At 42.7% G+C, this 26712-nt stretch overlaps 1 protein-coding gene across 3 annotated transcripts in view; it reads right to left on the bottom strand.

Moving 5' to 3' along the window:
* The window catches only part of TANC2 (tetratricopeptide repeat, ankyrin repeat and coiled-coil containing 2), a 329427-nt gene extending 310562 nt beyond the window's left edge, over positions 1 to 18865 (bottom strand). For all 3 annotated transcript variants that reach the window (XM_075277126.1, XM_075277128.1, XM_075277129.1), the window contains exon 1: positions 18606 to 18865. The gene's annotated coding sequence lies outside the window, so the exon portion shown is untranslated. The remainder of the gene's footprint in view (positions 1 to 18605) is intronic.
* Positions 18866 to 26712: the final 7847 nt, after the last annotated feature.

Here is a 26712-nt window from a genome sequence, read left to right as displayed (position 1 = left end):
TCTCACCTGTCTGGAGAGTTCCTTGGTCTTCTTGCTGTGTTTGTTCACTAGTGTTCTGTAACAAATCACTGAGTCCTTCACAGAACAGGGGTATTTATACTGAGATTAAATTACACAGTTGGACTCTATTAACTAATTAAGTGACTTCTTAAGGCAACTGTGTGCACTGGATTTTATTTAGGGGTATCAGTGTACAGGGGGGCAGAATACTTTTGCACGTCACACGTCAGATTTTTATTTGATTCAAATTTTGAAAACCATGAATCATTTTCATCCCACTTCACAACTACATGCTACTGTGTGTTGGTCTATCACTTAAAATCTCAATAAAAATCATTTAAGTTTGTGGTTGTAAGCTGACAAAATGTGAAAGTTCAAGGGGTATTGGTTACCTTTGTAAGTCCCTGTATATCATATATTTTATTACACAAGGAAAAAAAAACAAGTTGCTTTTTTTTTTTTTTTTTTTTTTTTAATACGAGACTAATGTAATGGCTATTAATAAAAAATACCACTTTAGCTCATAAGCAAATGCAGTAACAATCCTAACTAGGAAAGATTTTGATCACTCGAGAAGCAACACCCAACCACTCCTTCATTTTTCACATTAAATTAAATCTATTCATTAATAATTTGTTCAGCACACACTGGGAAGTCACAAAGAGTTTACTCCATTCTGCCAGCAATTAACCTAAGGTGCGGTGGAAAATAGAAGCACACAAAGGATTCAGGAAAAGGGGATACGCACCAACCCTCGACTCACCCTAACTCACAACTTAAAAAGAACATTAACAAAAGCACAAAAGTGCACATGGACAAACACAGGCACAACACCCTACTGCAGTGGCATCCATAGAATACAGGAATGAAACAGAAGCATTTGTCGCTACAATGCCCTGCCAATACAATATATGGCAACACACAAAATACAGTGCAGAAAGGAAATTGTAACTTACTTTGATTTTCCTGCCGCTATGTTCGAACATGTATTGTAAATAAATGTGACATATGTCTAAGACTGTCAATGCCAGACAAAAGGAGAAATGTATTAAGACTGCTGTTTCCTAAGGGTATGTCCACACTACAGTTGGAAGTCAGTTAAACAAACACCTATCATAATGGACAGGGAATGGACACTAATGGATGTTAGTGTGATTGTCTGTTTAACTGATCCATTTAATAGATCTGTTAAAAAAATAACATTAAAAAAAAAAACATCAGTTACTGTCCATTACTATACAGTCAGTTTTGTTTTTTTTGTTTGTTTTTTTGGATCTGCTTTCTGAATACATGCAGAGAAAAAGAAGGACGGTAATAATGGATGGTATCTATTACCATCCGTCGTATGTACGTTAGCCATAGAGAGTATTGTTAATAAAAAAAAAAAAAACACTTCATATCTGTTATGCTGAATGAAGCCAAAAGTCCCATAGCCTGAGCTATTATTAGCGCAAAATAACGGAAATGTAACGGATTTTATATAAATGGACAATAACAGACAATAGGACAAATCCCACTGAAATCAAAGGGATTGGAAACAGATTTTTGACAGATCTGTGAGTGTCCATTGTTAACATTTTATGATCGATGCTAACAATGGACACCAACAACAATAGTGTGAACACCCCCCTAAGCCACGCCTAATCAATTCCACCACATAAGATGCATCAGAATTATTAAGCGGCTGTCCTCTTAGTAATTCTGACATATCACCAGTGGCCCCTTGTGCCAGAAGTGACATTTTTGCCATCCTAGGGTCTGTAGTTTTACATCATGCATATGGTGGGGGTTATAGTAAATCCGACGGGCCAAGGTCTTTATTCCAATTCTACCCAAAAGAATATGCTCTCATATGGCTCTGTGAATGTCAAAGTAAAAAAAAAAAAAAAAAAAAAAAAGCTATGGCCTGTGGAAGACAAATGGTAAAAACACAAAAAGAAAAAATAATCCTTGAGTTAAAACATTTTAAAAAGCGATAAAAAATGTTGTTTTGTTAACCATAATGCAGAATAAACGTAATCTGTCAAGTTTTTTCTTCCAATTCCACCTACTTCAGGCATTTTTTTCTGCCTTCCTAGTACACAGTATAGAATATTAAATGATGCCGAAAGGAAGTACAATTTGTTCCACAGAAACAAGACCTCATACGGCGAAGTGAATGGAAAAAATCTAAAGTTATGACTTTTATAAAACTTTTAGAACTTGTCGTTGCTGGTAAGAGTTAAATGATCCTCATCTACATTCTGTGCCTAACACCTGCAGTGCAAAGTGACCTGAGCTATAGGATTAAACCCACAGCGTGCCAATTATTGATGAATGTTATAGGCTGCACAGACCTCTGGGACTTCCTTTTGGGTGGTTGAGCTGAAGTGGCTTGTATGACTCCTCTCTACACCACGGAAGGGGAGGAATGAAATAAGACAGGGAAGACAACTTCTAAAGACCCTAGAGCAGGGGTACGCAACCTTCGGCACTCCAGCTGTTGTGAAACTACAAATCCAAGAATGCATACCTGCTCTGCTGTTCTTGGAGCTCCCATGGAAGTGAATGGAGCATGTTAGGAATTGTAGTTTCACAGCAGCTGGAGTGCCGAAGGTTGCAGACCCCTGCCCTACAGCTTCCTATCACAGCCAAAGCACTTTCCTCATATTGCTACACTATAGAGAGTTATAGAGCAGATTCTCCTGTACTCACTGTGTGCAGTGTATAACATCTAGTCTCCACCAACCAAAGACTGCAAATTCCAGCTACAAAATTCAGAGGGGAAAACTGCTTAAAGGGAGTCTAATTGGATAGATGTTTTTTTTAAATAAGCATAGCTTTACATAGCCTTTAGAAAGGCTATCCTAGGCATACCTGTCATTCATTGATCCTTGCAGGCGTTTTTAATTAACCTGGTTTTCTTGATATGCAAATCTCCAGGGAGCACCAGAAGTTTTATCCCTGTTCCCCGAGCACCGCTGCATCATCAGCCGCCTCCATTTCTCATCGCCTCTTTCTTTACAGATGATCCCTCCTTCTACACTTCTTCATTGCTTCCTTCAGAGCATCTAGTCATGTACAGCGCAATTAAAATCTCGCATATGCGCTGAACGTGACTAGCTGCTCTGAAGGAAACAGTAAAGAAGTGTAGAAGGAGGGATCATCTGTAAAGAAAGAGGTGTTGAGAAACAGAGGAGGCTGATGATGCAGTGGTGCTCGGATAACAGGGATAAGACTTCCGATGTTCCCTGAAGAGTAATTTGCATATCAAGAAAACCAGGTTAATTAAAAACCGCTGCAAGGATCAATTAATGACAGGTATGCCTAGAATAGCTGTTCTAAAGGCTATGTAGAGATATGCTTATTTAAAGACATCCTATCATAAAAATTCTTTTTTTTTCTGCCTAACACGTCAGAATAGCCTTAAGAAAGGCTATTTTTCTCCTACCTTTAAGATGTCTTTTCCGCGCCACTGTTCGTTATATAATCTGGTTTTCGTCAGTATGCAAATGAGTTCTCTCACAGCACTGGGGGCAGGCCCCAGCGCTCAAACAGCTCTGGGGGCGTTACGAGAGAACTCTCCAGTGCCGCTTCCATCTTCTTTAGGAACGGGTCTTCTTCGCATCTTCTTCTGGTGGTGGCTTCAAACTTCTAAGCCTCAGGCAGCCGACTCCGCATGCCTGCCGGCCACAAGAGAGTGGCTGCTTACAAAGGTAGGAGAAGAATAGCCTTCGTGTTAGGCAGAAAAAAAAAAAAGAGCTTTAATGATAGGATCCCTTTAAAAAAAAAAAAAAAAAAATCTAGCCAATGATAGACTTCCTTTAAGGAAATAGGAGAATGAAAATAAACAGTGAGAAATTCATAAACAATAAGTCTACTAAAAGGTCGTTTGCTGAAACACTTATCTTAAAGTCTTTTTAAAGACCGCTTACATAAACCAAAAATGTGCAGCAATTATGCTACAAAATATGCAATAGTATTGAATAATAATAATAATTTATGGCATGTGTAAATTGGCTGTAACTACTGACCAATAATCAGCTCTCGCTTTTACCAGCTCCTAATGAGATCAATAAGAAATTCATCCACTTACAAAGCAAATGCTGCATCACTAGTTCCCGGGTAATGGAATTACTATATCCATTGTGTACACTCTTTGGACTATGGAATAACATTTTTCTAATATCCAATGAACTATAGACCATTTTGCACAAATTAAAGATCATCATTAATTCCTAATTATCAGGGCTGCTCTGTCTGAATATGACTGTAATTCTAATCCTGCACTCCCGTCTGGAGACATAATCCATAAAATCAATAGGGATAGGCATATCTCGCACTATAATATACAGACACTACAGGCAAAGAGACTTACTTGTCAGCAATATCTTAATATTAAAGGAGATATTCTCTGTACAGCATTAAGAGAAACCCTAGGGTACAAACAGATTAACATTCACTCACTAGTATCCGTACTAGAAGCTTTGAAGTTTCTGCCAAAGGTTAAATGAACTGAAAATCTAAAATTAAATACTTCTTTGCTCTCCTATTAAACATACAGAAAGCTCAGAAGCCACCAGCAGATAATAAGCACCAGGTCCACCCGCCTTTATACCTACTGTAAAACCTCAGACGCTGCATTATCATTAGCTTTCTTCCGCAATCACCAATTATAACACAGAGCGGTCTGACATTGACGTCTGCTTATAGAAAGGATGATGGATGCTAATTATGGAAAGAAGGAAAAATACTATTAATGCACAGCGTAAAAGCATGTACTCATAGCTAGGACTTCTACCTCTACTGGGTAGCCTATTAACATAACTAATATCTTTGCCATTGAAGTATCACATGTCTCATTCAGCAGGCCCTAGATAGCATGACACACGGCTGCTTGGACTAAAGGTCCATTAAAGGGGATACGGTTTTTTTGAGCCAATGTCAGGAGTGGTGATTTGATCTTTCTAGTAATGCTCTTAAATAGCAAAGTCAGAAGGCAAGCATTTGTATGTCAGGCTCCAGACACACTTGCATTTAGAAAGAAGATCAAGAGGGAGGGCCAAGGCGTCTGAATACTGAGATCCCTAAAATCACAAGAACAGGGATGTTTTGCTTCCCAATCTGAATGAAATGGTGGTTGAAAGCGAGTCCCAGCATCATTCATCTTAATATGACTGCTAGAGATAGCTGAAGACTGGGCATATTAAAATCCCCACTTCATTCAGATACGGGACCTAAACACCCCCATTCTAGTGGACTTCTGCCTAATGCAGCTATGCTGGGAAAATCCCTTAAGACTGGAAGCGCATGCTGATTTTTTTTCTTGAAAATTTTTAACCAAAGCCAAGAGTGGATGCAGCATGAAGAAGTGCAAGCGCTTCCTTTATATTTCCCATTCCATATAATCCGTTCCTGACTTTGGCGCAATTACAATACCACAACAGAATCTGCACCAAAAATAAAGCAACAAAAACTTGATGGCTCAGATTTACTAATATCTTCTAAAAGCAAGACAATTCAAGCTTACGCTAGGTTCACACCTGCGTTCTACTCTCCGTTCTGTGCTTTCCGTCTTCTGCATGCCAGAAGACGGAAAGCACAGACCGGGTCCGGCCATGAGCGGCGGTGAGCGTTTTATGCTCTCCACCGCGAAACCGGATTTTTTAATCCGAACACAGAGTACTGCATGTCCGACTGTGTCCGGATTAAAAAACCCGGTTTCGCGGCGAGAGCGCGAAACGCTCACCGCCGCTCACGGCCGGACAGCTTTCTCACCCATTCAAATGAATGGGTGAGAAAGACTCCTGCAGGTTTCCGTATCCTGCCTCTGTTTTATGCAGGAAACGGAAACCTGCAGAACGGAGAGCACAACGCAGATGTGAATGAGCCCTTAGACTATACAGTCTTAAATTGCAGCACATTTATCAAAATGTCTGATGCTGTTTGATAAATCTGGAGTATTCTCAGACCATCTAGTCTACATTTACACGTCCTGTTAGTTAGCTTAAAAGTTCTTGGTACATATTAGGCCCCGTACCTTTTTATGAGATTTCATGCCCACATGTCGAGCATGTTGAAAAGTCTAGCTCAACCTAGATGTGCCACAATGCACCACGTTTACACCAGTGTCTAGTTGTAACCACAAAAGTAAATCTGGGCCAATGTGTGTCTCAGTTGAAAGGCGGGGTTCCCAGTTAGAGGTAACGATGACCTAGCCTTAGGATATGTAATTAATTAGGTGGCACCTCCACCAATGCCACATCTAACACAAAGAACAGAGCCAAAAGATCAGTTGTTTCTGTGTAGTGGCTGCAGTCTAGAGTCACTGCAGCTCTGCTCCCACTTCACTGACTCCATTACAACTATCATATATACAAGGACGGAACTTGAGTACAGATGAGATCTTACTAGTATTGATCTTAAATAGCAAATTCAGAAGGCATCCATTTATAAGTCAGACTCCAGACACACTTACACTTAGTAGATTGGTCCTGATATCAAATCCAAAAGATGGAAAATGAATTAAGCTTAAAGGTATTCTACCACTAAACCAACATTTTTTCTAATTACCACGTCGGAATAACCTTAAGAAAGGCTATTCGTCCCTTACCTTTAGACGTGGTCTACGCAGCGCCGTTCCTTAGAAATACCGATTTTAACCAGTATGCAAGTGAGTTCATCACAGCAATGAGGGCGGGTCCCAGCGCTCAAATGGCAATGGGGGCGTCCCCACTGCTGCCAGAGAGCTCTTTCCAGCGACACCTCCATCTTCAGCTGCAACCCCGCCTCTTCTGTCGGTCCAACTACCTGAGCAGTAAGTTCCTGTATTGAATTACATGAGCAGGCGCAGCCTCCCAAAAATGGCCACCATCAGGCTATGTATTGGATGGCACATACCTTCATCCAAGACAGCCACTCTCAGAAACTGATAAATTCCAGAAGAACTTGATTTTCAAAGGGGCTGTATCAGCAAAACTATTCTGCATGAGCCCCACATATTCCTGAATAGCCTTTAAAAAGGCTATTCGGGCACCGCTAATCGTATTTTAACCCCCCCCCCCCATTTTAAAATAAAACCATAAAAACATATTTGTAAATTATACTTATCATGCAGGGTGGGCTGTCCTCCACAGTCCGATGTCATCTTCTGGCATGCCTTCCTCTTCTTTCTTCTTCCAGCGATGCCCTCCTGTCCTGGCTCTTCCACGCCTTCATCTTCTTTACTTCTGGAATGTACGCCCGCATAGTTCTAAGGGGTACTTAGAACTACAAAAAAAATGTCACCGATGCGTGCGTTGTAGTGCTCCGGAGGGAGTGCTACTGCGCAAACGCGGGATTTTAACACAACTCGCTGGAAGAACAGAAGATCAAAGCAGGGAAGAGCCAGGACAGGAGGATGTCGCTGGAAGAAGAAAGAAGAGGAAGGCGTGACAGCAAGATGACGTCAGACTGTGCATGACTGCCCATCGTGCACGATAAGTATAATCCTATTAATATTATAAATGTGAAAGTTTGTGAGTTTGGATGTTTGTGGGTTTGTGTGTTCGGATGTTTGTTAGTCAATCACGCAAAACCCGCTCCACCAATTTGGCTGAAAGTTTCCACAAACATAGTCACTACACTGGATTGCGCAATAGGCTACTTTTCGTCACAATAACGCACATACGTTTGTGCCAGGACCCCCACAAAACCCAAACTCACATCACCATCTCTGCAATCTCACACACTTTGGACCATAGCAAGCCCCAAAATTCCTATTACCCTCTACAGCCTCGCCCCTAACCCCACACAATCACATATACATATACTTTACCACTTTGCCCCTCACCTTAATGATACTCCAGGAGGCTCTCTTTAACGCTCCGGAGCAGCCATGTTTGCCGACCCCCACCGCTCTGACAATCCGCGACACCGCCCACCCATGTCAATACCCCTAGGAGGTCTAATAAATGCAAAAAAAAAAAAGTTTAAAAAAAGTTAAAAAAAATATTAAAAAAAATAAAAAGGATTAAAAATTCAAATCCCCCCCCCTTTCCCTAGAACACATATAAAAGTAGTTAAAAACTGTGAAACATATACATGTTAGGTATCCCCGCGTCCGAAATCGCCCACTCTACAAAGCTATACAAATATTTTTCCTGTTCAGTAAACGCTGTAGCGGGAAAAATGGTCAAAAGTGCCAAACCGCCGTTTTTTCACTGTTTTGATTCTGATAAAAATTTGAATAAAAAGTGATCAAAGCAATAACATTTCCCGAAAATGGTAGAACTACAAAGTACACCCAGTCCCGCAAAAAAAGATGCCCTATACATCCCCGTACACGCACGTATAAAAAAGTTACAGCTGTCAGAATATGGCGACTTTTCAAAAAAAAAAAAAAAAAAATTTAACAGTTTTGGATTTTTTTAAGGGATCAAAATGTAAATAAAACCATATAAATTTGGTATCCCCGGAATCGTAACGAAACACAGAATACAGGGGACATGTCATTTTGGTTGCACAGTGAACGCCGTAAAACCAAAGCCCGTAAGAAAGTCGCAGAAATGCATTTTTTCGTCAAATCCACCCCATTCTGAATTTTTTCCCTGCTTCCCAGTACATTATATAGAATAAATAATGGCGGCATCATGAAGAAAAATTTGTCCCAGGAAAAATTAAGACCTCATATGGCTCTGGGAGCGGAGAAATAAAAAAGTTATGGGGTTTAGAAGGAGGGGAGTCAAAAACGAAAAACAAAAATCAAAAAATGCCATCGGCGGGAAAGGGTTAACTTCAAATACCTCTGTCCCAAAGTCACTATGTAAAGTTTCTCACAACACCGTATAGCAGCTCAAATACAAATTAACTTCAACACAAAAGTCTCACGGATTCTCAGAATTACAGCAAAAACAAGATACAAAGTTACATTTCATATCCCATACCTTATACACAGTACGAAAACCTTACCCGCGCCTGTATATACCCACTTCTACAATCACCGCAGACGAAGTCGCGGGTACCAGCTAGTTTACATATATGTTTTTATTTTAAAACGGGGGGGTTAAAATAACATTAGCAGTGATTGAATAGCCTTTAGGGTTAGAGCCCCTTTAAGGTCTAGGATTTGGAAGTGTATGTGGTATAGATAGGATGGCCACTCCCATAACCCATTCCAATTGTACTTGGAGTTCAGGTAGGAGACAAAATACCTTGTGCAGAGTAGAGGGAATGGTGTGTGAACTTCTTGAAGCTGAAGGGCTGAGTGCGTTGGGCTCTTCTGAAGCAAACAAAGCATTAGCAGAAACTGACCTATATCTGGGTAAGAAAACAACCAGGACTTTGGATTATATATAAGGATATTTAAGAACTTTGTGTTTGCTGACTAAAGCATGTCTATTTTGTATGGACTTTATCTGTTGCTGGAAAAACACCCCGTTTACTTTGCTGAGAAATAAAACCCTTTCTGCTATAAGGAAATTCTGCTTATGACCTACCTCTCTAATACAATATTTATTATACCACATATAATACGGTGGCCTGCTCTATATGTGGGTTCAATCCTCCGCTGGTTCTTATACAGTTATAAAAACATATTTTGACCTCTGTTGGATGAATAGGGGCCTATACTTACGTTCACTATATGCGATATATCTTGGTTCCCATTCACAGCCTTCTCTGTGACTTGTCCAGTTCCTGGACAACCCCTTTAAGTATATAAAGTGACTCTAGTATGCATGTATGTGTATACTGTTAGAGTCGGAGAAGATTGCCATAACTGGTGACAATCTTTGTGCAGCACTCCAGAGTATGTTAGCACCACATTGTGTATGCAGAAGAAAAAAAATGACATCTAACAGAGACAGATCAATCTTCTATAGAACATTAGTTAAAGATATATTCCACTGCTTCATCACTTGCTTCATTTACTGAAGAAAAATGTGCGTCTACTATTCTACTAAAGTGACTGAACATATGGGTGATCAGTTATTGCTGTTTTACATGAATGAGGTCAAACAATCTACTGAACGCGTGAAAAATTATCCAGTCAATTTCAGATTTCTCAGGCAAGAAGATTGTTTTTAATTTGCAGATGGTAATACTAGCCTAATACACCATAATAATCCCGAGGCAAGTGTAGTGAATGAAATGAAGTGAAAGCTTGTGCTGAGTGCAGCGTGTGCTTCTTATAAGTAGGTTTGTACATAATAATTATGCCAGCAGTTGTTTTGACGGATAAGAGATTAGAGGCAGCCCTTCACTTCAGAGTAGTAGTAAAAATAGACAAGATAATGTGCTTTGTGATTAGCAACCTAAGGCAAAAAAAAACAGCAGAAAAACAGACACCACCAATGATACATATGGCCAGAAATCCTGACAAGCAGGTTGGCTTTCGCACCACTTACCATAGCACAAGTAAGCGGCAAGGAAACCTAGTTTGTGTTTTCTTATTTTTACTTTCAATAATTTTTATTGAGCAGAAGAGGTTTACAACATAAAAGTGCATTACAACAAGATGGATGTGACAAGGCACAGACACAAATATAAAAGAAATCCAATATTAGGATCTTTGTGAAGTATTAAACTTTCTCTTATGTAGAAAACATAAGCACAGATATCAATATGAAATGATAGTCTCTGTACTAGGACTGAAAATGAACCCACAGAGGGCTAAAAGACAAGATTAATAAAGAATCAGACCTAGACATGGAAGAAAGAGGGAATGTGAGGAAATAGGGTGGGGTCAGGGTAACCTGCGGAGCATCTTTACTAAATGGCTTGAACAATCTCGTGGGGAACCTTGAGAGTCTGTTATGATACTTGTCAAATGATTGTTGACCATGATCCACTGTAGTTTATTTCTTTTTTACTAAATATTGAGAGATCGATGTTGTTTTAATGCATTGCCAAAGTTCAGCTGCCAGGAAAACATTTGGGTATCTGGTACCAGTCCTGTTCGGGGTTGTTCTGGTTTTTTGTGTTCATTATTACTTCTTTACTACACTGTATTCTCTGCATAGTGTAATATGCTGTTTAAGATATGCAATCAATTTTACATTGGCAGGGATCCAACTGTCAGGACCCCTGCAGATCAGCCGTTTCACAAATTGCACGGCTGCAGACAGTGTTTACATGTGGGGTGCTGTGCTGCTCGCTCGCCATGCATTTAGTAGCAGTGGTTATGGGTACGACAGCAGTGTCATATTTAAGTTTATGGGAAACCGCTGCAGTAGCGATAACTTGCCAGCATATTTCAGATGATATTTGCTGTGGTGGCTCATAGAGTAACATGCTGCTATAGAAATTAGGCAGTCTCTTCACACTGTGTGGTCTCAGGTGACCTGTCAGATTGGTGGAGTTTCGGGTGCTGGAACTTTACCGATCAGCGGTTTCCAGGACCAGAACTGAACCTAGAAGAGAACCAGAAAAGCAATTCCTTTCTCAGCGCAGAGGCCGGGCCCCATGCTGCAAAAATGCCACATTTTGGCCACGAATCCCAGAAAAATATGCACAGGAAATGCTTCGATATCCAAAACCATTCCGGTTTTGGATATTGCAGCATGTCAATTATACATACGGCAGCATCGACAATTTCCCTATAGGTATAAACAAAGCAGAAAGTCCTCAATCCTTTGTGGACTTTCTGTGAAAAGAGCTGTGGGGAAAACTGCACTGCATTTCCGCCACAGTTTTTCCAGCAGCGCTTTTTTTATTGCAGCCCACTACGTGGGGCCTTAGCCTAAGGGATAAATTCACATCTGCACCAGGTGTCTGGGTGCTCCATCACAAAACGTCAGACTGAAGAAAAATTTCAAACTTCTATTAATTTAAAAAACAACAACAGACACCTGAAAGACCCCATTCTAGTCAATTGGGTCCCTCAGGCGCGGTTTGTGTCCATTATTTTCAGGGATCGTTGTTCTACATTTTATAATTCTTCTGTTCCTCCAATTGACCAGAAATTTGAACCCAGCTCCAGAAGAAGATGCGCAGAGAGGCTGTTCCTGAAGAAGATGGAAGCGGCGTTGGAGATTTCTCTCACAGCATTGCTGAGAAAGAACTCACTTGCATACAGACGAAAACCGGGATTTCTACCAAACGGCGGCACGGACAAGACACCTAAAGGTAGGAGAAGAATAGCTTTTCTTAAGGCTATTCCTAGGTGTGATCGAGAAAAAATGTGCACAGCCAATACAGCAATACAGTTGGTACAGGAAAGGGGTGTACATATATACCCTATCAATAAACGTGTAATGAGAATAACCTTTAAATAAAGCTATTCTTTTCCAACAAACTATATAGATTTTCATATACTGTCCACAGCAAGTCCATGAATGAGCCAATAATCATATCCAATTCACTACAAGGAACACAATTACCATAATATATATATGCTTTATATGCACCAACACGTCATTCAAATAAAAGTGCGTTAGAAAGTAATAGCTATGAACTGACTTAACATACATGCAGTGACCTTAGATGCACCTGCCCTGATGCACAATGTACCAATAAATGTCAATTTACTCCAAGACATCAGAAAACCATAGAACTGCAGATGCATGCTGAGGATTAAATTACCATTTATTCCTGTTTAATTGGCTTTTAGATGTTCCAGCATAGTAAACCTGTGATTTGTGACATACAGGTAGGGCCGTGTGCAGTGGGGATCAATATCAAATGTGTGACAGATAAGTACCTATGTTGCTTATTCTTCCATAAGAGTTAAGTCCTCACTGCCGGGGCCCTGGCAATCAGATTTTATTACAGGGGAACTACCATATAAACTCGAGTATAAGCCGAATTTTTCAGCACAGTTTTTGTGCTGAAAAAGCCCCCCTCGTCTTATACTCGAGTCAAGCAAAGAAAAAGGGAGGGGGGTCTATGACAAGCCGCAATAGTAATGTATAGAATCTCCCATAAAATAGTGAAAAGAAAAAAAAAAAAAAAGAAGCTCTAAAAAAAATAAAATAAGGGTGCATTCACACGATGTAACGTGCTGCGTGATTTGGCACGTATACGGCGTGAGAGTTTGCGCGCTGTATACGTTCCCATTGATTTCAATGGGAGTTAGGATCGTATACGCCACGTTATTTTGCGGCCGTGATTTTGCAGCGGCAAAATAACGCGGCGTATACGATCCTAACTCCCATTGAAATCAATGGGAGCGTATACGGCGTGCAAACTCTCACACGCCGTATACGTGCCAGATCACGCGGCACGTTACATCGTGTGAATGCACCCTTAATAAAAGTTCTAAACCCCTCCTTTCCCTAGAATACATACAAAAGTAGAAAATGACTGTGAAACACAAACACATTAGGTATCCCTGCGTCTGTAAGTGCCCGGTCTACTGAATATAGGGCATCTGCAGTGCTCCTCTTCCGTCGGGAAGGGGTTAATAGGAGCACTACAGATATCCTATATTCAGCCAGGCTGAATTCCACGTGGGGGAAAAAAAAAAAACAGTCCTCAAGCTCAAGGAAGGGGCAGACAGACAACCAAAACACCCCCTCCCCTTCATCAGCACCTACTGCACCCAAAAACTCTGACCATATTAATTTTTGAAATTTTCCAGTAGCTGCTGCATTTCCCCCCTCGGCTTGTACTCGAGTCAATAAATTTTTCCAGTTTTTTGTGGTAAAATTAGGGGCCTCGGCTTATATTCGGGTCGGCTTATACTCGAGTATATACGGTACTTGGCAACTGAAATAAATGGCCCATTCCTCTCATCATGGCTGCACTTGGGCCTGCAGAGGGAAAGCTGCTCTTTGCTGGGGCTCTCAGCTTATCATTAAAGAGTAGCTGCCATCTCTCCTGACATGTCTCTTTTAGTAAATACTTAGTAAATTCTGCAGTCTCTTTCCTTAGAACTATGTTGTACTGTTCCTCTATTATTCCTTAATTGACAACTAGATGTTACCAGTTGGGTAGTGTCCCTGTACACTCTCTCACATGGTCCAATCAATGCCAACAGTATTAGATGCTTTAGAGACACACCTCTTTGACAGGTTTAATGTGACCACCCACGTTGCGGAAAGGCAGCTTTTTTTGTTGCAGATTTTGCTGTAGTTTTATTGAATCAAATCCAAGAACCAATGGAGTAACTAGCAAAGACTGGGTCCCCCACCCCCCGACATAGCTCACCTTTTAATGGCCCCACACAGTATAACGACCCATTAACAGACAATATAATGCCCCATTTTGGCCCCTGCACACACAATATTATGGCCCAGAGTGGCCCCTGCACAAATAGTATTATGTCCTATAGTGACCTCTGCACACACAGTATTATGCCCCAGAGTGGCCCCTGCACACACAGTATTATGCCCCAGAGTGGCCCCTGCACACACAGTATTATGCCCCAGAGTGGCCCCTGCACGCACAGTATTATGCCCCAGAGTGGCCCCTGCACGCACAGTATTATGCCCCAGAGTGGCCCCTGCACACACAGTATTATGCCCCAGAGTGGCCCCTGCACCAACAGTATTATGCCCCAGAGTGGCCCCTGCACACACAGTATTATGCCCCAGAGTGGCCCCTGCACACACAGTATTATGCCCCAGAGTGGCCCCTGCACACACAGTATTATGCCCCAGAGTGGCCCCTGCACCAACAGTATTATGTCCTATAGTGACCTCTGCACACATAGTATTATGCCCCATAGTGGCCCTTGCACATTCTATTATCCTCCATAGTGGCCCCTTCACACCACACAGTATTATGCCCCATAGTGGACCACCCATGAACAATTATTATACTCTGGGATCTTTTCAGACCCTAGAGTATAATGATCGGAGACCCAGGGGAGGATACAAACATAAAAAAAACATTATTGCTTACCTATCCCTGGCTCCGGTGCACTCCCCATTGCTTTCAGCCCTCTTCAATGTTGGTACAGACGTCACATGAGCTAGGTCTGCATTGTTACGCATAATGATGCCAGCCTGACCCATGTGACATCTGGGGCATCACCAAAGAGGTCCAACGATTGCTGAAGTGCAGGAGGGGTAAGTAACAGTGTTTTTTTATGTTCCTTCACCTCCCCTGGCCCTCTGGTCATTATATTCCAGGGTCTGAAAAGACCCCGGAGTATAATGATAGCAGTGCTTGTGGGGTTCTCAAGCCCACGGCCTTATTTACCGATCCCCACTCCTGCTCACAGCCGCCTCCGCTTCCCAGGCAGCCATGAGCAGGAGCAAGGATCGGTAACTAAATAGGGCCATGCAAAGATAGGCTGTTAAAGGAGTTTTCCATCCCCAAGTCAAATTTTCAATTTAATTGGATTTGGGGCTGGAAAACACCTCTAATTCATACATGGATTCACTTTTTCTTTTTTTTTTTTTTTTTTTATAAATTGTATACCATTCTATGTCTCTGGGTCCATGAAAAACAGACAGCACACAGGTCCATGGTCTGCAAAATAATCCAAAATAGAGCATGCCTCCGCTGGTCTGTGGGAAATGGGAAGATGCACCCATTAAAATTAAGGGGTGTGCATGCAGTCAGTGATTATCATGAATATGTGAATAAGCTCTTAGTATGCGGTCTGTAATGAGAATGAGAAATAGGCCATAATTAGGTCTTATTCACACATCCGGTTTTTTTTCTATAAATGTTGTCACTGTCTCTACTGACAATACTCAGACAGTTTGATTTTATCGTCATATTAAGTCAGTGGTTCATTTATTTTGCCAGCTGTCAGTTTTTTCACTGAACCATAGACTTTAAAGGGGTATTCCCACGTTGCATACTCACCAGTCTTCACTGCTGTAAAATCTTCTTTCTTCCTGCTTTCTTGCATCATTTGGTGGGCGGGGTTTCACATGCAACCTGCCATTTAGCTCCGCTGCAAAATTCACATATAGCTCCGCCCACACATATTGGACTATGAAGTACAGGCAGCAGCAACTCCATTCTGTGTTACATACAGACACTGCCTGTCTCTGCCATAATGAACACAATTGAATTAGCTAGCCTGATAACTGGGAGAACAGAAGAAATGAAAGCAGCTCCTCTCCTCTATCTGATAGCAGGGAACTAGGTCACGTGGTGTAGACACAGGAATAGCTAGAAACACAGGCTCGCTCCCTGCAATTAGCCCCTCCTCCCTGAGAGCAGCAGATACATCACTTGACTTTTGAGCAGATAAGTCAGGGCTGTGGCCACAAAGAATTGAATAAAGTAAGATAGTGGACAAACAAAGCAGTTTTGCTGAAGCAATGTATTTAGGAAAAGTCTTACATTCACATTAACAAGCAGTATAGATAGGATCCTTGTGATGGGACAACCCCTTTAAAGGGAGTCTGTAATCTGTAAAACGGACAACATAGATCATGTCTAGAAGTACTAAGCGTCAGGGCTTGTTCACATCTGCGCCCGGTCTCTGTTCTGCAGGTTTCAGTTCCCTGCACAAAACAGATGCAGGAGACGGAAACCTGCAGGTCTCTTTCTCAACCATTCATTTAAATGGGTTTGAAAGATGTCCGTACGTGAGCGCCGGTGAGAGTTTTATGCTCTCCGTCGCGAAACCGTTTTTTTTAAAATCAGACACAGAGTCGGACATGCAGTACTCTGTGTCCGGTTTTAAAAAACCGGTTTCGCGGCGGAGAGCATAAAACGCTCACCGCCGGACCCAGTCTGACAGCTTTCCGTCTGAGAACGGAGACCCAAACGCTAGTGTGAGCCTAGCGTTAGTTAGAAACAGACATGTAGATAAGAATATTGCAATCAATGTGTCTACATTGTAAAAAAAAAAATACTGGTAGAGCACATATGTGAAAAAGAGACGTGTGAATAAGGCTTGTTTTTCCGTAGGTTATGATAGTGCACGCTTAAGTCTCTCTTACAATTTATTAGTAATTTTTATCCATGAAATTCAATAGCTCAGGTTTTTTTATGCAATCTTAGGGAGCCTTCACACGGAGTAAACGCGCGTGTATTTTTGCAAAATACACGTGTAAATATAAGACTCCCATTGACTTCAATGATATTTTTTACACGTGTAAAAATACGCCTGTAAAATGTCATTGAAGTCAATGAGAGTCTTATTTTTACACGTGTATTTTGCAAAAATACTTGCACGTTTACGCTGTGTGAAGGCTCCCTAATAGCAATAGGATATTGCTTTAGGGTGACAGCTGACCTCCTTACCTACTGGGCCCCTGTGCAGCTGCCCTGGTTGTGCCAATGACATATCTATTCCTGTGCAGTATCAATACTGCATAGAGACGACATCTAAATGACACAGTATGTAAAAGAAAAGCATACAGCATATAAGAAGCGTAGAAGCCATACGTGCAGCTCCTGATCTCTAGTGTCTCCTCTACACATGAATGTCCTCTGCTGACGCTGCTGTGTGAACCTGTAAAGCCTGCGGCCTGAAGAACTTGCTAGTGACTGCTCCTTGTGGCAGCAGCAGCCTGGGGTCACACAGAGTGTTATACACACACTGACACATGTTCCTTGTCACACACAGTCCCCGGTTCCTCCCCTTCATAAACAGCTCCCAGTCTATTACAACCCAGAGTACTATGTATCAGGCGGATCATTCCAAGACATTCCAGCAAATCCTCCTCCTGACATACTTGACATTTCATACATAAGACAGAAGTGCTGACTACAGTGCAATGATATAGCAGATCCCTGAATGCTGCAGAGCCCGGTATATACAATGAATGTATACTGCAGAGCTTCATTCACTGGCAGGAGCTCAGTGTGCCCGTCTCAAGGCCAAGTCATCATAGATCACATAGGTATACAGCAATGCTGAGCAATGTCTACAACCCTATATCACTGTCCCCAGGTTACGGATAGAGATGAGCAGGATCTGTGGTGAGAAGTGCTGTAATCTGATGTGCACAATGCTTTACACTGTGCCATTGTTTGATGCAAGCATGGCACATTTTCCGGCGTACGAGTACAAAACAAAGTGTCAGAAATTTATGACGGCAGAATACCGTCCTATGAGACCCATGAACTATATAGATCTCATATATGTGTGTCACATGACTGAGATGTACTAATGTCATTATTATGATGTCAGCTTTCTGGATTACAAACAAAATGGTGTTGTCCAGCGCCCACCGCTGGTTTTACCACTACAGATGCCGGACTAGGGGGCAAGGTTGTCCATGACAGTTCTCCAGCACCCACAGCGGCAGGGTATAACCTGGCATTATATATCACTATGCCCCCATAAATGGCACTGTGTTGGGGGGACATGCTGTCACAGGGACAATTCTGACCATGCACCTGACCAATACTCCAGCGGTCGAGGTCTTCGGCATCGGTTGGGGGCCCCATGTCAAAAGTTCGCCACGGGGCCCCGCCATTCCTAGTTACGCCAATGCATATATATATATAGTATATGTCTACAGAAGAGCACCAGTGATGCATGCAGCTTTCCAGGTGCAGCAGTCTATACATTAGCTTGCAGTACAGTATGGCTATATATACTGTACATGCTGGAGTGTGTAGCTATGTATGACATAATGGTGGCGGCATATACATTAGTGAGCAGCATGTGCTGTCTATTACTAGGCATTCTGTATTCTCTATGTCTCTGCATTGGCTGTGAGTGCAGGCTATGGCTGTATATACTACACTACACTGCACAATGTAACACCTCGCACCGCCCGGCTTACCTGCAGCAGCCGCCTCCTCCACGTCTCTCCTGGCAGCCTCCTCAGCCTCTTCCCCAGGCCGGCTCCCTCTGCAGTACTGGGAACCGGCCCTGGCGATGTGACAGCCCGCCCCGGGGCCCTCCCCAAGTCCGGAGCTGCTGTCACTCCTTCCCAGCCCCGAGCCGCTATTAGCCGACTACCTCCTCACACCCAGAGACTCCCGAACCTGCAGCCGGCACCGAACCACCGACGACCGGGACCTGTGGCCACGCCCACTGCCACATTACATATTCACCAGCTGTGACACGTGGACACGCCCCTTTCCTTATTATCTATTAACCCCTTAACGACCGGCCCATAGTAAAATTACGTCGGCACTGACAGGTCCTTCCTGACTGCCCTATAGTAAAATTACGCCGGGCAGTCAGGGAAGGATTCCCTGTCAGTGCCGACGTAAATGGAGAGGATCTTAGCTGTATCTGACAGCTAAGACCCTGCTCCATTACCCCCCATCGGAGGGGTCTCCGATCGGGGTTTTTTAACCCCTTCAGTTCCGTGATCAAACATGATCACGGAACTGAAGCGGTTCCGTGATGCTGCCGGCAGTATCGGCACCCCCCGCGGCGAGATCGGGAGGTGCCAGTGTCTCCAACATGCAGTCTGGGGTCTGGCCAGTGACCCCAGACTGCTAAAGACCCCCGATACCTGGTTGATCCTGCCCCGGTTAAGAGGAGGTCAGCCGCAGGCAGCCCCTGCGACTGACCTCCTCTAGACGCTGCAAGACACTGAATGCTGTGTCCTGCAGCGTCTATTACAGAATTAGTCCTAAAGGGACACATGAAAAAGTAAAAGAAAAAAAGTGAAAAATAATAAATAAAGTTTATAATAAAAATGAATAAAGTTATAAAGCCCCCAAAACTCCCTTTTTTTTTTTTTATAGAAAATGAATTATATAAAAAAAAACCTAAAAATTAATAAAAACAATACATATTTGGTATCTTCGCGTTCGTAACAATCTGTACAATAAAACTGAAACAATATTTAATGTACACGGTGCACTTCGGAGAAAAAAAAAAAGGAAAAAACCCGCCGAAAGTAGTGATTTTTCGCATCTTACCTTACAAAATATGCTATAAAAAGTGATCAAAAAGTCATATGCACCCCACAACAGTACCAATAAAAAGCGCAGGTTGTCCCGCAAAAAATAAGCCCCCAACCAACACTGTCAACCAAAAAATAAAAATATTACGCCTCTCAAAAGATGGCGATGCAAAAAACATTGATTTATGTCCCCAAATGTGTTTTTATTGTACAGAATTAGTATTGCATAAAAAAATAATATAAATAAGGTATCGCCGTAACCGTACCGACCCGCAGAATGAAGGTCACATGTTACTTATACTGTACGCTGCATGGCGAAAAATTTAAAAGGTAAAACTCAATGCCAGAATTGATTTTTTCTTTTTTAAATCCAGCAAAAAAGGGTTAATAAAATGTATTCAATAAGATGTAGGCACCCAAACATGGTGTCATTACAAAATGCATCTCATCCCGCAAACAACAAGCCCTTATATGGCCGTGTCACCATAAAAATAAAGAAAATATAGCATCTAGTAATGTGAAGGCAAAACCCCCCAAAATTGCCAAAACATTAGAACACAACTGGCTGCGGAAGGAAGGGAATATATAAACTGTGCGAGCGGATATCAGGGGACACCCCAGATTTACAGTTTATGAGGGAACAGACACCAGAAGTGACCCCCAAAGTGACTCCCCAATCATAGGAGCTACGGGGACATAGTAGAGAATTTGGTGTTTGCAATGTTCTCCGCACAGCTTATATATTCCCTCTTCGCCATCCGCTGTGCAGTCACGTCTGGGATACTAATACTCACTACACCCCCTGAGAAATTCTTTGAAGGGTGCAGTTTTCAAAATGGGGTCACTCCTTTGGGAAATGCACTTTTCTGGTACCTTACAGGCTCTACAAACATGACATGGCGTCCAGATACCAAACATCTGAATCTGGACTCCAAAAGCCACATTGTGCACCTTCCCTTCTGCGCCCTGCTGTGTGCCCGAACTGCAGTTTATGCCACATGTATGACACTGGTGTACCTAGGATAACGTACGTAATGTCATATGTAGTATATACTGATATTAGGGCACAGCCGGACACAGAAGGGAAGAAGGGTTATTGGGTTTTTGGAGCACAGACGGTTTGGTTTTTGGATGCCATCAGGGGCAGATCCAGGGCCGGGCAAGCCAGGCAACTGCCCGGGGCCCCGCGCTCAGCGGTGCAGCCCGGACCTAACAAAATGGTCCCGGTCGGCATGTCCCGATTTCAACTCATCGGTGTCCTACGGAGCTGAATACATAGGCGTTTAAAGCAGGAGCTGTCAGCTCCTGCTTTAACGCTGAGCTCCGGCATTTGTAGCCGCGATGTGATGACGTCACATCGCGCCTACAATATGTGTAGGAGGGAGAGAGCTGCGGGGGAGTGAGGGAAGGTGAGTGTGGGTTTTTTTTGTGTGTTAAACATTTAGGTGGAAAATAATGTAGGGGGCCCATGAAACTGGGGGCAGATGAGGGAGGGGGGGGGGAACGGCATGACACTGGGGCAGATGAAGGGGGAGAGAACAGTATGACGCTGGGGCAGATGAACGGAGGGAGAACGGCATGACACTGGGGCAGATGGAGGGGGGAGAACAGCATGACACTGGGGCAGATGAAGGGGGGAGAACGGCATGACACTGGGGCAAATGAAGGGGGGAGAACGGTATGACACTGGGGCAAATGAAGGGGGAGAGAACAGCATGACACTGGGGTAGATGAAGGGGGGAGAACGGCATGACACTGGGGCAGATGAAGGGGGGAGAATGGCATGACACTGGGGCAGATGGAGGGGGGAGAACAGCATGACACTGGGGCAGATGAAGGGGGGGAGAACGGCATGACACTGGGGCAAATGAAGGGGGAGAGAACGGCATGACACTGGGGCAAATGAAGGGGGGAGAACGGCATGACACTGAGGCAGATGAAGGGGGAGAATGGCATGATACTGGGGCAGATGAAGGGGGGAGAATGGCATGACACTGGGGCAGATGAAGGGGGGGAGAATGGCATGACATTGGGGCAGATGAAGGGGGGGAGAACGGCATGACACTGGAACAGATGAAGGGGGGAAAACGGCATGACACTGGGGCAGAGACGGGGGGGACATGAAACTGTGGGCAGATAAAGGGGGAGAATGGCATGAAACTGGGGACAGAGATAGAGGGGGGGACATGAAACTAGGGGTAGATGAAGGGTGTATATGAAAATGGAGAGATGGAGGGGGGACATATAATTTACGGGTGACTGTAGGAGGATTATACTATGTGGAATCACATGAAAAATGAACGAGAATGGGCGGAGTCAACATAAAAGTGGGTGGGGCCTAATTTGCCATTTTATTCCCTCTTTCTAGTCTTCAACAGTTGGGAGGTACAGGTTAGAAGTGCGAGACCCCCCGGTAACTAGGGCCCCGCCAAAGTCAATTGCCCAGGGTCCCGCAAACCCTGGATCCGCCACTGGATGCCATGACACTTTTGCAGAGCTGAAACGCCAGTAAAGTGGAATCCCCTGATATGAGACCTTATTTTGGAAACTACACCCCTGAAGGATTTATCCAGGGGTACAGTGTTGCTGTAACTTATTATCCATAAATGAATACAAAGCTGATTGTGAGAGATGAAAATGACAATTTTTCCAGGAATCAGTCATTTCAGTGCCTAATATGTTGTGCCCGCCTTGTATCAGAGATGAACGCTCTAAAAGCCGCTGTGCCCAGGATACCCGCTTAACAGTTTTTGGAGTGTGTATCTCTGCTGATATAAGTTGGGCACAACATGTCGGGCACTGAAATGGCGAATCTCTGGAAAAATTTCATTTTTAACTTCTCATTATCAGCTATGAGTTCATTTCTGGAAACTAAATAAATGTAACCCTCAAGGGTTAAAATGCTCGCTACGACACTTGATAAATCCCATCAGTGGGGTAGTGTCCCAAATATTGTGACATGTCCACTTTATTGGCAATTCAGGGGCTTTGCAAAAGTGGCATGACGTCCAAAAACCAAAATAGCGCTCCTTCCCTTCTGTGCCCGGCTGTACCAAACAGCCATTTCTATCCACATATGGCATTAAGTCTGTTATCCGGTGTACACCAGTGTCATACATGTGGTCATACACTGCTATTTGGGTACACAACAGGGCACAGATGTGAAGGAGAGATATGTGCTTTTGGAGTGCAGATTTAGATTGTTGGTTTTTGGACACCATGTCACATTTGCGGAGACCCTAAAATTGCCCCTACAAAATGGGGTCACTTCTTGGGGAATTCCAGTTTACTGTCAACTCCAGGGCTCTGCAAAAACATCATGGCGCCCAGAAAGTCCCTCTAACTCTGTACCCCAAAAGCTAAAAAGCGCAGTGCTCCTTCCCTTCTGAGCCCTGCTGTGTTCCCAAGCAGCAGTTTACACCCACATATATAATTTTTGGCCCCTTGGGATGGCCCACTTAATAGTTTTAGGAGTGCAGGTCTCTGACAACACAAAGAGGGTGCAACGTATTGGGCACCGAAATGGCATATTTCTTTAAAAATTTCAATTTTCATTTTGTACATTAATTTTTGGGAAGAATTTTTAGGCTCAAAGTGATAATACCCCTTGATACATTCCTTGATAGGTGCAGTTTTTAAAATGGGGTCACTTTTGAGGGGTTTCCATTGTATTGGTACTTTAGGGGCTCAGCAAATGCGACATGGCACCTGAAAACTATTCCAGCAACATCTGCCCTCCAAAAGCCAAATAGCGCTCTTTCCATTCTGAGCCCCACCATGTCCCCATACATCAGATTATGACCACATATGGGGTATTGCCGTGTTCATGAGCAATTGTTTAACAAACTATGGGGGGCTTTTTCTCTTTTAACCCCCTGTGAAAGTGAAAACTTTGGGGATACAGGGACATTTTAGTCATTTTTAACCTACACATCCCAAGGTTAGTAAAATCTGTGAAACGGCTATAGGGTCAAAATACTCACTATACCCCTCAATGAGTACCTCAAGGGGTCTAGTTTATAAAATGGGGTCATTTATGGGGGTTTTCAATTGTTTTGGTAACTCAAATCTTGTTTGAAAGTGCAATGGGCCTAAAATAACGGCAAGCAAAATTTGTGTCTTGAAATCCAGTTGGTGCTCCCATCTTTTTGGGCCCTACCGTGCGTCCGTACATAGGATTAAGGCTACAAAGTGTACATTTTTGAACACAGGAGAAATGGGGTCATCTATTTTGGGGTGTTTTTCTTCATTTTCATGCGTTGTTGTGTTAAAAAACTGCCTTTAAAATGACTCTTTTGTGTAAAAAATATGAGAATTTTTTGTTTGACACAAATTCTTTTAAAATCTATGGGGTCAAAATACTGACTATACCCCTCAATGAATACCTCAAGGGGTCTAGTTTATAAAATGGTGTCATTTATTGGGGGTTTTCAATTGTTTTGGTAACTCAAATCCTATTTGAATGCGCAATGGGCCTAAAACATTTAGAAGCAAAAATTGTGTCTTGAAATCCAGTTGGTGCTCCCTTCTTTTTGGGCCCTACCGTGCGTCCGTACATAGGATTAAGGCTACAAAGTGTACATTTTTGAACTTGGGAAAAATGGGGTCATCTATTGTGGGGTGTTTTTCTTCATTTTCATGTGTTATGTGCAAAAAAACTGCCTATAAAATGACACTTTTGTGTAAAAAATATGACATTTTTTTGTTTAATGCAAATTTTCTCAAAACTTATGGGGCCAAACTACTCACTATACCCTTCAATGAATACCTTAAGGAGTCTAGTTTATAAAATGGTGTCATTTATGGGGGGTTTCAATTGCTTTGGTAACTCAAATCTTGTTGAAATGTGCAATGGGCCTAAAATATCTGCAAGCAAAATTTGTATCTTGAAATCCAGTTGGTGCTCCCATCTTTTTGGGCCCTACCGTGTCCAGAGAGGACGCAGATGAGTTGAATACAGAGGTGAAGCAGCAGTGGACAGCTCCTTCCTCTCCCCTGTGTCCCCTATGTGCTCAGAGCCCCTATGTGCTCTGACTCTGTATCCCTGTAGGCGCAATGTGATGACTTCACTTAGATCGCACCTGCAGCTCCCTGAACAGTGTGGTCCAAGAGACTGCAGAGTACGCAGCAGTGGAGTGGGGAGAGGTGAGTGTCTTTGTTTTTTATGTTAACCACATGAGGACCGCCGTACGTAAATTTACGGCCTCATGTGATGGTACCTAAAGTCCGGACTATTGTCGAAATACGTCCGGTCTTTAGGTGCCATTTTAGAGCAGATCGCGCCCCCCCCTGGTAACAGTCCCGCCCCTACCTCTAGCCCGGGACTTGGTGAAGATGCCGGGGACCGATCTGATTGGTCCCCGGTCATGTGATCGCTGTGACAGCAAGTCACAGCGATCTCTTTTATTTACAGTATAGCCAGCGTCTTAAGTCTCCTCCCTCTCCTCTTCTCCTTACACATTGTTACTTTGTGAGGAGAAGAGAAGAAGGAGAGAGACTTGAGACATTGCTTGCTAAAAAACACCCCTATACACACTTTCCACTGCCCGATCCTGCCCCCAAACCCATCGATCCCCTAATTCCTAATCCCCTATCCCCAGATCTATATATAGATCATATATATATATATATATAAAAAAATAAATATATATATATATATCTGTGTATATCAGAGCTAGATAGGGAGATATATATATATATACCCACCATATAGGTATATATATATATTTCTGTCACTTGTATAGCGCTAACATATTCTGTGGCGCTTTACAGAAAGTGTCAGTCACCGTACCCTATAGGGCTCACAATAAATTGCTCTCTAGCACCATATATATATATATCTACCGTATAAATTTTAGATATATATATATACATATATATATATACCCGCCATATAGGTATATATATATATCTGTGACTTGTATAGCGCTAACATATTCTGCGGCGCTTTACAGCCACTCTACCAAAGAGGGCTCACAATAATCAGCTCTCTAGCACTATATATATATCTACCGTATAAATTTTAGATAGATATATATATACATATATATATATACCCGCCATATAGGTATATATATATATCTGTGACTTGTATAGCGCTAACATATTCTGCGGCGCTTTACAGCCACTCTACCAAAGAGGGCTCACAATAATCAGCTCTCTAGCACTATATATATATCTACCGTATAAATTTTAGATATATATATACATATATATATACCCGCCATATAGGTATATATATATCTGTGACTTGTATAGCGCTAACATATTCTGCGGCGCTTTACAGCCACTCTACCAAAGAGGGCTCGCAATCAGTGACATTATGGCGAGGAGGTTTTATACTAGTGAGGAGGCATACGCCATTCTTTGGTTAGATGCATCAGATGCGTCTGACACTGAAACATTTGCAGACAATGAAAATGACAATACAAGTGTCATTTCAGATGTGTCTTCAGGAGACGTTCTCCCTGATGACATTGACTCTTCAGATGGTGAAGGTGCCGGAACTAGCAGTGCGGCAGCAGACAGTGACACTTTCCCACTAATTGATGTGCGTTCCCTCCAGTGGGCACCTGCTCCATCTTTTGCCCCTAGAGTCCACCCATTTACTGCATCTCCTGGCATAACAGTGGATGATTCCCAGTTTACCCACATGAATTATTTTAGTTTATTCATAAGCGACGACCTCCTCAATGACATTGTCCTTCAAACAAATTTATATGCCACCCAGTACATAACCCAAAAACCTTCCTCTGCCCATGCCAAAGATTGGACACCCACAGATCTGGTGGAAATGAAAAAATTTTGGGGCCTCACCCTAAATATGGGTATTGTAAAAAAGCCCTCAATCAGATCATATTGGTCAAAAAGTCCCGCACAGTCAACCCCAATATATTCGGCAGTCATGTCCAGGCTTCGCTATGAGCGACTAATGAGGTTCCTTCACTTCAGTGATAATTCACAGGCCCCCCCAAGTAATGATCCAAACCGTGATCGGTTATTCAAACTGAGACCCCTCATAAATTAT

This window comes from Leptodactylus fuscus, chromosome 6 (genome assembly GCF_031893055.1).
Source record: "Leptodactylus fuscus isolate aLepFus1 chromosome 6, aLepFus1.hap2, whole genome shotgun sequence".
Classification (NCBI taxonomy): Eukaryota; Metazoa; Chordata; class Amphibia; order Anura; family Leptodactylidae; genus Leptodactylus; species Leptodactylus fuscus.
Note: the sequence above shows the minus strand (reverse complement) of the source record. Positions and strands in the feature narration are given on the sequence as shown.